Source organism: Anser brachyrhynchus (genome assembly GCF_964034855.1).
Source record: "Anser brachyrhynchus genome assembly, chromosome: 7".
Taxonomy (NCBI): domain Eukaryota; kingdom Metazoa; phylum Chordata; class Aves; order Anseriformes; family Anatidae; genus Anser; species Anser brachyrhynchus.
Window position 1 is genome coordinate 28,957,603 of NC_137701.1, and position 12,217 is coordinate 28,969,819.

Here is a 12,217-nt window from a genome sequence, read left to right on the forward strand (position 1 = left end):
TACTCAGAATTTTCCTGAGTCAGAAAAGGTCAATTTAAAAACAGCTGTTAGGGTGAAAGAGAATTATTGATGGACCCAAATCTGAGTATTCTGATTTTTTTTTTGAAAGACCTATAATCTGCAGTAAAAATAATTATGGTTTGTTTTTGACATGACGCTAGGAAAAAGAGTTGCTTGTTGTAATGCACAGTAGTTCCTAAATTAGACTAGATTTGAGCTGATCTGTCCTTTGCTTCTAGAAATCTGCTAAGAGCTACAGAGCAAAGGTGATTTTCTTATGACATCATATTGTGGGACTCAGTTTTGGAGAGGAAAAGATAAAGGGAAACTTAGCTGAGCATTTCACTACATATGAGCTAAAAAAGAAAAAAAAAAGGTGGATATTCAGTAGTGAAAGGCTATCTGACTGCTTTGGAGTCACAAGACTCAGAAAAGCCCTTTTTATTAAGAAAAATAATCCCATTTTATTGTATTTCATAATCCCATCATCCCTCACAGTTTCCTACCTTGTCCTCTTTATAAGCATTCCCAATGTTATTAAAACAATCAAAATAGTGAACTGCTTTATTGAAGTTAGTGCAAAAATTCCACAGGACTGGTGACCAGTGTGTGGGTACTGAGTCCCAGGGCAGAGCAGATAGATTTGGTTCTGTTGCAGAGGGTGGACGACACTGGCCTCTAAGGCAGAATTCAGTGTGACCCTTTGCAGCAAGACAGAAGACTGAAATATCAAAAAAGGACAAGATTGCTGTCCCATAATGTGCAACTTGGCTCAGGATTCAAAAGACTAACCCAAGGGGAGAGGCTGTACCTCCAAATACCATTGGAAGAGCCAGTGGTAGCCAGGCCATTGGCAATGGTGTATCACATAGATGTTTCTGGAAGCACTCAGAGATGATGCATCCTTGCTGCTTTGTCGTGCCCCAGACAAGTCCTTTCCAGGTGACCCGATTGCAGGTGGTCCATCATACCTGAAGAGAGACAGATGGGAACTGTCTGCCAGAAGAATTAAGCTGCCTTCACAGCCCCACTCCCTGCTTGGCTGTGAGGAACTGCCAGTGATTTAATGCCCCTTCAGAAGTGCTTTAAATGCTCCCACTGTTCACTAATACCACAGATAGGAAAGTATCTTCTGCCTACCTCTGCTGGCTTAGAACAGAAGCTAGCATTTTGGTCATGAATCACTGCAATCCAATGGACTTGCTGAACAATTCCAAGGAGCTCCTTTCCTTCTGTGTCTACACAGTCTTCTGCAGCTAGACCTAACATTATTCTGTGGGTCATAGGGAGAGCTTGTCTCTTAAAAGGAGTGTTTGTGAGCTGGACACATCGATAAACATGAAGCTGGCTCATGCTCAGCCACTTAAGCTCAACAAAGCTGAGTAACACCTGCCTGTAGACACATCCCTTCTGATGCCAACTTAAAAAAGTCAGTTTTTGTAATTTCTTGCTATACCTTTTACTTTTGTCCCTTTATCTATCTAAATGTATCACCCCATCATTAATGCCGGTATTCTACTCCACTACCCATCCCAAGACCAACCAGAAAGCTGGTGGAAAGAACAGGAGAAGAGAAAAAGAAGAAGAGAAGATGGGGGAAGAGGAGAAGAGGGGGGAAGAGGAAGGAGAGAGGAGAGGAGAGAGGAGAGGAGAGGAGAGGAGAGGAGAGGAGAGGAGAGGAGAGGAGAGGAGAGGAGAGGAGAGGAGAGGAGAGGAGAGGAGAGGAGAGGAGAGGAGAGGAGAGGAGAGGAGAGGAGAGGAGAGAGGAGAGGAGAGGGGAGGGGAGGGGAGGGGAGGGGAGGGGAGGGGAGGGGAGGGGAGGGGAGAGGAGAGGAGAGGAGAGGAGAGGAGAGGAGAGGAGAGGAGAGGAGAGGAGAGGAGAGAGAGGAGAGGAGAGGAGAGGAGAGGAGAGGAGAGGAGAGGAGAGGAGAGGAGAGGAGAGGAGAGGAGAGGAGAGGAGAGGAGAGGAGAGGAGAGGAGAGGAGAGGAGAGGAGAGGAGAGGAGGAGAGGAGAGGAGAGGAGAGGAGAGGAGAGGAGAGGAGAGGAGAGGAGAGGAGAGGAGAGGAGAGGAGAGGAGAGGAGAGGAGAGGAGAGGAGAGGAGAGGAGAGGAGAGGAGAGGAGAGGAGAGGAGAAGCTCCTGTTCTATTTTTATGGTTCTGCATTTATTTTAAAAACTTGTGTTTTCTCTCATTAATATTATTTGAAACTCAGAAACCAGAACACTCAACATTAATGCAGCAGAAATGAAATGAAATGAAATCAAAACAAAACAAAACAAAAAAGTGAAGAACATTAGCTAGTTCATGGAATAAGAAATATGACATTATTATGAAGGTGTAAAAGAATAAAAAAAGAATAATGAATGCTAAACCACAGTTTTTCAGAACAAAAAAATGCTCACTGTTCTAGCATCAGGCAACAAGATAGCACTCTGTAAAATGTTTTGCAAAAGCTTATATTCAGATTATGCAGATTATATGCAACACTCCCATCATAATTTTGAATATGAGATTAATATAAGCATTCCTTCTCCAATGGTAAGCTTCCATTTGAAAAACTTACTGCTAAAGAAAAAATGTGCAATTACAAATGATTATTAAAAGGTGACCAATAGTTTTACATTTCTCTCACCAAAAATGGTAAAATGTCACTTTAGTCTACTTTGTTGGGTTATTGGTGGACAAGGCTCCTTTTGCATTGTATCCTCATCAACACAGATCAAAGCTGTCTTTCAAATAAATTCTAAGTCCAGGAAACAGAAAAATTAATTTTAGCAATGCCATTAAATGATTTTGTTAATTAATCTTAAAACAATCCTGCAACAAGAATGCAGGACTGGGGCCTCTGATGTTGGTATGCAGTAGACACAGTTTACACAACTTTGTCAATTGAGTTTGATAATAACAGTAATTGCTAAAGGTAATCTCTCTGCTTACAAATAGACAAATGCTTCTCACTCAAATTCATAGTAGTGCATGTATAGGACCAAGAATGATATTTTATGGATTCCAGTATAATCAGAAAAAATTTCCAGAATGAATTTAGTCTGTTCAGTGGACTAACAATTGTGTTGAAGTGAAATTTGTTTATGCTTTGCTGATAAGAACAGTTTTGGCAATTTTTGCGTAATTTTCTGGGTAAAACATTTTGATGAAGCACTCAATGTATCTGGTTATTTTCTACCAAATGTACATTCATCACAATGCCTTACTCTGAGGCTTGTGCTTTTCTGTTCTGCTCTGCTCTGCTGCTCATTGCATTGCTGGAGTTCAGCAAATGTCTACATGAGCAGATCAAAGTGTAATCTTGGCTTTCGTTGCTTCTCTGTGGTTTCTGGTGCTTATGTTAATCCTACTTAAACTAAGTGGTCAGAGATTTGGGAGATTTGAAATACAAAATAGATTCTAACCTTGAGATGGATTAGGGTTGTCAGATGGCACAGAACTGTCATGTAGGACTAACATTATGAAAACAAGAGCTGAAAATACTGTTTTAGTGTAGCTGACAAGAGGGATTTATCTGAAAAGAGACGTGGATGCCTTTGATTAAAGCAGCTCCTTAGTGAATATGTAGCCTGAATGCCTTGCAAGGTTATTGATTATGTATCTTATGTTAAAGATACAGCTTTTTCTCCAGGAGAATATTTCTTCTTTTTTTTTTTTTTTTTTCCATCCAGTAAACACAATAGCCTTCTGAACATGGATGCATTGTTTCACAAAAACACTTTATTTTTTATGATAAGGAGTGGATTAACTTGCATTATAATTGTATATCTATGATTTTTTTTTCAGGAAGTCTGCTTCTCTTGCAAGTTATTTTCGAACAATAATGAAGCCTCGTTGCTAAAACTCATTTAAAAGAATCCATTGGGGCAATCTGCTAAGCCTCCTAAAGGGGAGATGACACTGAATTTTCTCTTTTGGCTCTTGTAGAGAACAGGGACACCTTGACAATATAGGCTATGGGTCTAATTTATGTCTGAATTAGTGACCAGAGGGTGATCTGTAGCCAGATATTATCGTGTGGCTGGTCAGCAGAGACCACAACTGGGAAAAAAGGGTTTGTGAATCTTTCAAAAATATTTCTGGACCTTTAAAAAAAATAATTAAAAAAAGTCTCAAAATGTTTTTCAGTTTTTAACAGTTTTTAACACTTTTTTTTTTTTTTTTTGGTAATAACATCACATTTTGACATGAAATTTTTTCCTGTAGCCAATAGTTACAATGTCCTTTAGAGCAGAACTAAGTGGCTTGGCCATATTCACAAGTAGTAGAAATTGGTATCCACCACTGGCTTAATCCTCTCCTCCAAGTGTGGGCAATTGCCATTTTCCTTGCAGTTCTCCTCAGAAATAAGAAGTATGTGACTGCTAACACAGTGATCCCCATGTCCCTCTCATTCCCAGTTTGTACCACAGTAGCACCTATGAGCGTACTAAACTGCATAAACACTGATTGAGAGAGTGATCACCCTCCCAAAGACTGTACAATCGCCATGAATTTGGATTAAATGGTCCCCCCTATGACCCCACTTAACCCACCTTCCGTCTTGGATTCATGGGTTCAAAAAGGGGTAAATATGGGGTGTAGAGGCGGGGCAGGGAGAGTTTGCATTAGTTGTCTTAGCACAGGTCTGACTGAAGAGCAGACATTAAAAAAAAAAATCTTTTAAAAATGGTGTAAGGAAGTGCCAAGGTACACTGGAGCACCCATCTTATTCCTGCTTTTTCTTTTTTGTTTGTTTGTTTGTTTTTGTTTTTGTTTGTTTTTGTTTTTGTTTTGGTAGACACTGTGAAGTAAGTTCTTGGAAGAAAGAACTACAGTAGAGGCACGTCCCTGTGACTTTAGTCATGCTTGTAGTTTTCTATGATAGATACAAATTTTCATCCAAGTTAGTTTTTTTCGGAGAAGCTGAATTCAAGCATATCTGTTTTTTGATATAAAAGAAATGAAACCAATCTACAACTGGCCTTTTGTACTGGGAGCATTATTATGGTTGAGAGTAAAATCCAGTCCACACTTTTTTAATATGGCTTTCTCTTCAGGAACCAGATCTAATAAAATGTGACAAACCAATATCTGCAGAGGGCCTTCCCATGCTCCTTACTCTCTGCAGCTTTAAAGAACAGCAGCAATATGTTCTTTAGGCTTGCTGCTGCTGTATAACTAGGTTTGGGAAGCAGAAGGGGAAAAACTTCAAGGTGAAGAAAGGAGCTACTTACAGAAACCAAAAATGCAAGCTTCCTAGAACAGAGGATATTTATGATGGAGTTGTCTCCAGTCTTACTAAGGACAGAGTTAGCAAAGGAAACACCTGGAGACCCTCAACACCCTCCCTGTTCAGGGTCTTGAACACCCCCCACTTCTGTATCTGCTGCAGCAAATTACCTTTTCCAAACATGAACATCCCCCCCTTCCAACTCATGCTTTGGGACAGCAGTCGGTATCTGATTGCCTTCCACCCCATAAGAGCAAAATACAATGTGGGAACACAAGGACTAAAGTTGTCTTCTGGGGATGTCGTGCACACCACTAGATTTGACTAGATTTGGTGGGTGAACAAAGAGTTGGAAATGAAAAGACAACGTAGAATAATATATGGCATAATACAAGGGAAATTATTTTTAAATGTGTTTCCAGATGTTTTATTACTTTCAAAGTATTCTTTGAGAAATAATTTTTGTTTCTAATTTTTAACTTTTGTCATGTGCTTACCAGCATTCTTTATTGACGCTCTCTTTTGGATGAATAAACAGTAAGTTGGAAATATTTCACTTGTTTGTGAAATGCAAGTGAAATGCATCCTTAATTCCTGGCACAGATCTGAAAGATGAATCACTACTAAACTGTATCGGGTAAGTAACAATGCTAAAAAGACAACTGTCTTTATTGATCCTACTGCTCTTCTTATCCAGACTATAGGAACAAAAAGGATTTAAATCATGTTTGCTAACACATTAATAACCTTTAAGCATCTGTTATCACATCATGTAGACAAAGAAAATCATCTTGGAAAAGACGTAAAGTGGTCATGATCAATTAGGCAACAGATTTACACTCATGGAGGTTCAGAACCAAACACTTCCCAATTTAACATAACTCTCATAATTTCACAGAAAATGAAACACCAGAGTAAGAAATATCAATATGGTAAAAAAAATCCAAATTATTTTACAATGACAAAAACTCTTTTATGTTAACTAAGCTGACAATTGGAGCAATCACAGATGCAGGACCAAATATCATGTTCCTCTGAAAATCTGGGCAAGCTGTCAGTACTTTCAGCCTTTATTTCTTCATTTTTCAAGTTTAAATAACAGCTTTCAAATATGAATGAACTAGTCAAATACTAGTTACAGTTCATACACTTGGAAACTAAACCAACAATTAAGGATTTTTTCCAAAGATCACCTAAGTCAGTAGAGATTGCTATTGGCTGCCTGCAAGAAAAAAATAATTCCATCTTATGAGTCAGACTTCATTAAGAATGAACACAATTTCCACTATACTTGTGAAAAACATACCCTTTCCCTGAATTAGGATATATCAGCAAGCAATTCATGAAAAGAGATTGTGCATTTTCAGAAAATTTATTTACATGTCCTTCAGCTAACTCTGCTTATAAGGACTAATTACTTAACTTGCTTTGACGGTGAATAGCTTGGTAAAAGGTATTGTTAATTGTAATTGTCACAGCTAAATATTTTTGCCTGTTATTCATGTGATGGAACATACTGAATTCTAACTCTTAAAAAAAAAGAAAAAAAAAGCTATTTATACAGTGATAGATACATCCACTCTGTAACTGAGGTTACATTCTAAAATATACTTACTGTAGGGCGTACCTCATTTTAATTTGAGGGCAGTAATTTTAACAGTGTAGGATTAAGTCTTAGATGGAAATGGCCTTCCAGTAAGAAATTTCAAATCATGTTAGTTTTCAGGCTTTTTGAATTATCCGTGTATGTTTTGTTTGATGTCTTTTAATATGTTTTTTAAAAGAGCCTTTGAAATGAGTACATGGCTGAAATCTCTGTATCTGTCAGCTTTTTTTTTGTCAACTGTTATCTTTCAGATGTTTTTTTCTTTTTTTCTTCCAATCTTAGCAGAACAAAATAAAATAGGAGTAAAATAACCCTCCACAGATCAACTTATGTAGCAATTGCTCCCCAGTTTTACATTTAGAAATGCTACAACAGTTAGTGTATTTCTTTACGTTTATTAGTTCTATTTCATCACACCTTCTTTGCTTCTTCATTTTCATGGAGGTAAACATGTATGTGTTTTGGATTTTAAATATTCTACCATTATGTGGGCCAACCAGTGGTATGCTATGGGTCACCACTAGTTTATAGTATATATATGATTACCTTCCCTTTAGAAATGTTGATAGAAATGGAACATAAATCTCTCTCTTATGCAGTGGCTATCTATCCATCACTGCAATCATGTAGAGATTATAATATGAAAGAAAACTATCAGCAACTACACCCTAGTACCAGTACATCAACAAGAAGGCATGTTTTTGTTGCTACTTGTTAGTCTTTGTATCTTACAGGCTGCCAAGGAATATATTCTAAAGCTGCAATTTTGACTCCCACTTGTAATATTAATCTTTCATTATCCTCTTTGAGAAACTTCCTTTCTTGTCACAGTTGACTACTATGGCAGACACAGAGAAATACTTAGTCTTGGAAGAGTTTTGTGATGAAATGCATGCAGGTTTAAAATCCTAAAGGGAAGCCTTGTGTATTTTAGTGTGTGGATTACTGACCTGTGGAAATAATAAAAGACCTCTGGACAAAGCAGTTAAACTAAAAACCATTCAACTAAACTTTTAATTGTTATTCCATATCGTTAGAACTTTTTGTTATAAATATATGTATATATATATATATATCCCATTTCATGAGAAACATCAAAATAAGTGTTTCTTTCATTCGGAAAAGGGGAACAATTCTGAAATGTTAAAATAACCTGTAAATAAAAATGATTGGTTTTGATGAAAAAAAAAATGAAGAAAAATTTGTTGAAAATCTTGTTTCAGTTCAAGTTTGTCAAGCAACTTTTATGATCAAATTATAACCTGAAAGCTTAAATAAAAATATTTTAACCGTAGCAGTTTAGGAACATACATATTTATACATAGATATATACACATATATGCCATACTATTGCCTTGTTTTTGGATGTTATCCAACATAATAAGTAATTATTGCAAATGTACTTTTTTTTTTTTTTTTTTTTTTTAAGCTCAGGATTTCAATGGATACAAATTCAGTATTAATAGCTCACAAATGATTAATGGATAATGTTCCAAGACATAAATAACAAAGAAGCAATTAAAAAAGCCATGATAGATTCTCTTTTTCACAAATCAAATAACTTTTGCTTTATGGACTATGAATTACCAATTAAAAACATTATTGTACATTGGCAAAAAATGACATAAACTCATATATCAGAAAAAAAAGTAGCTGAAATAACACAACTGTCCATGCAAAGACTATCTGAATGCATATTAAAAACACACAGAGGATTCCTTTGCCTAGAAGGGCCCAACAATATTTATAGAGAAGGGTTAATAAAGCTAATTTCATCATATGAACCTTACTGCCATTAGAATTAAGTCAATAAACTAATTGGAAGGTTATTAGTGAAAATGTTTGCTCTGAGCTGTGAAGTGTCTAGATCCTCTTTATACATCAGATGCACACCCTGAAGGAAGCAGTGAAGAGCATTGCTGAAGGAAATAAACCAGCCCACCAGTTCTAAGTTGTTACAGGCTTACAGAAAGTTCAGGTCTGCCTGGTAGAGTCACAACCAATTTCTTGGCTGTTGTACGAAGTCAGAAAAAGGCTGACATCCTACAGAAGATCTCAGAGTTGAAATTAAAAGAAGGGTTTAAACAAATAAGCAATGAGTACTTTTTCACACTGCTGAATTTTTTTGATACTATAATAGTCAATATTGCATAGGATTTGCTTATGAGGAATGGGATAATTAGTTATGCACAGTTTCCCAAAGCTTTTATATACCAAGAAAGTTTGATAGCAGACAGATTTTTTTTGAAAGAGTTTCTGTTATCCTTTGGGCCATACATAAATCCTGACAGAGTCACCCCTATGATTGGGCAGGCAAATAGAACATGCTTTGGGCTCTGAACCTGAAAAAAATGTCCTGTCATCTCTCCACTGAGATTTTTAATTTGTCTCCAGTGGCTGAGGCAGAGAGGAACCACCAGAAATGGAAAGTACCTGAAAAGTGCTGGAAAGTTCAGAGAGTGTGGGGGGTGGGATTTACACAGCAAGTTCAGATGAGTGCAGGTCAGCGTATTTAAAGGCAAGAAGTTTCTTTTCTACCTGAGGCGGCGTAGTTATTGCCAAGAAACCATGGTTCCATACCCACTCAAACTGCCCTCTCTTTAAGGGTTCTTATTACCTCATTTTGAGGTCTGCTTAACACTTCACTGAGAGCTCTCATGTAATCCAGCAGCATGGCAGCAGCATCAGTGACAAAAGCAACATCTGCCCTGCCAAGCCACCTGCATGGCCTGAAGAAAGTCTGGCTTTTTTTTGTACCTGTTGCCTCTCATCCTAATTTGTGACACCCCCTCCCAAGGCAGAGATGGATTACAGATTCTGGGTTTCTCTGATACTTTACACAGTGGTAGACTACAGCTCTGACTGCTAAAGAAGTATGCAATGTTCCTTTTAATCTTTTAGGGGTTTTGATGTGTTTTGTTGCTCTATTTTCAGAAGTGCAGCAACCTGACACTTCTGTGGTGGATTGTACAGCTACAATGCCATCATAGCATTAGATGAATGATCTTCTTGAAAGCCATTTTCTCATCTTTTGATGAACACTCTCTTGAGAACAGATAAATATTGTACCATTTTATTTTCTTGACACAATCTTTATTACATGAATGAGGCAGTAACTCTTAATGTCTCATGACTCTTGTGAATTATAGAAATCTGTTGTTAAGTTTTTGACCTTTTCAGTAGGCTGTGTTTCTGATAGTTGGCAATTCCACTCTGTTTTATCAGCTTCACTTAATTTGTGGGGAAGGGACAAGTCTAGCCAAGTGCAAACAATTGAAAGTTTTTGTTTGTTTGTTTGTTTCGTGTGCGCGCGTGTGCTTACAGGATGATGTTTCACAAATGATATTCAGCATTAACATCCTGAACATCCTGATATTTTAGCAGATTGGAAGACAGAAAATCCGGCAAACAGAAACATATTCTCACAGCAACAATACGAAGAATCATAGAATCACAAAATGGTTTGGGTTGGAAGGGACCTTTAGAGCTCATCTAGCGCAACCTCCCTGCCATGGAGGCAAGGACATCTGTCAGTAGATCAGGCTGCCCAAAGACCCATCCAAAAAGCAGATACTTAACGTAGTTTTTCTATGAGGTTGAGACTGGTAATCTTGCATTTTCTTCTGGATGAAAACACAAATATATTCAAATATCTTGTAGAATACAAATGATGGCTGCATTATACTTCAGCATCTTTAAGCAGTAACAGCACAAATAATGAATAACACAAATTTAAGGCTTCATCCTTTAATCCCCTAACACCAAACAAACTAATATTTCTTGTTTAAAAGAACAACTTCAAAAATGAAGATTAGCACTTTTCTGGAAGGATCAGCCCCTTAATAACAAAATTAATTATAGTAAATGTATAGCTATATCAGGGATACCATACTGGTCAATAGCATTTCACAAAATTTTTTACCCATCTTTTATAAAGAAGTCTATGTATGTATGTATATATATATATATAAATGTATGCATATATCTATCTAACCATAACAGAAAGACTTGGTACAGTGGTAGAGAGGAACGTAAACCAAACATGCCTGAATCTAAACAAGATAGATGTAGAAAAACAAAGCAAAACAAAGCACTTTATAGCATGCTATTCATGTATGTTTGTGCAACATTTGTATATTATTTTGATATAGCTGTAACTGTATTTCCAAATTAACAGGCCAGTCCATGAAACAAAAGCTGCTTGTACTTTATGCTGCTTTCTTCTCTCATTTGACTCCAAAATTAATGCTAAATTCTGCAAGAGACAAAATCGTGGTAAAAATCTGATAAAAACAGTGTATAGAGAGATATTGCTTCAAATCCATAAGGGATTTGCTTTGATGGTACTTATTGTTTTAACTAATGTATCAACTAGTATGGTCATTGTAACTGTAATTTCTGTGCCTTTTTGCTCTGTTGAAATAGTCATACCAAGGAAATATTTTTCACCACAGTATCATAGACACACAGTTAAGAACATCTATGCAAATCCAACTATAGATGCGGATGTGATGGAAATTAAAAAAAAAAAAAATATCAAAGCCTGATGGAGTTTAAAGATGGCCAGATTTACAAATGATTTTAGGCAGCAAACCACAACCTACAAATAAAGAATTAGAATAGCCATTCAGGAAAAGAGTCACAAAATGGAACATTTGAACAATCCATGGATTTGCAACATTTGCAAAATGTATTTATTGAACTGTATTTATTGAAATGTATTTATTTATTTATTATGGGATTAATTAACATTTCTGTAGATGAAGTCTGTTAATATTTTGCAAGCATAAAGGCTTAATGTGGTGCAGTTTGTTCAGCTCTCAACCTGGATCACGATTTGAGGTAAAATATACTCTGTCGTTATCTTCTGGTGTGAGTCTCAAAGTCCGTAAAATAATATACATAACAGTCAAAGCTCTGCTCTAACACTAACAAGACTTTCCCGCCTATTGATCTTCATTAGGACAGGGAACCAATATTAATAATTAAAGTGCTATAAACCTCTTAGCCTTCTCCTTGAAGGCTATTCAGTTTGCCATTAAAGAGAAGTTCGGTTCATGTAGAATATAAAGGAGGATTTTAGATGAACGGGTGGTTCACTTAAACACTAGAGATACTAGTAGGTAGATCACTAGAAAACACAGCCTGTAGCTTCCTGTCTTCCTATGTGTGTGATAACATTTTGCACAGAAGAGTCCATCCAGCTCCTAATACGAATTGCAGCACAGAGAAGTGAGTTCAGATCATTTTTAATGTTAATTGTAGATCTTAACACTTGCATTCAACCACTCACCTAAAAACAACCTCTGTGCTGCCTACTTATTTTTAGCCACTGCATAATTAACACTCTGTTAAATATTACACCTGCAGTGTCTTTTCCTTTCAATCTGGT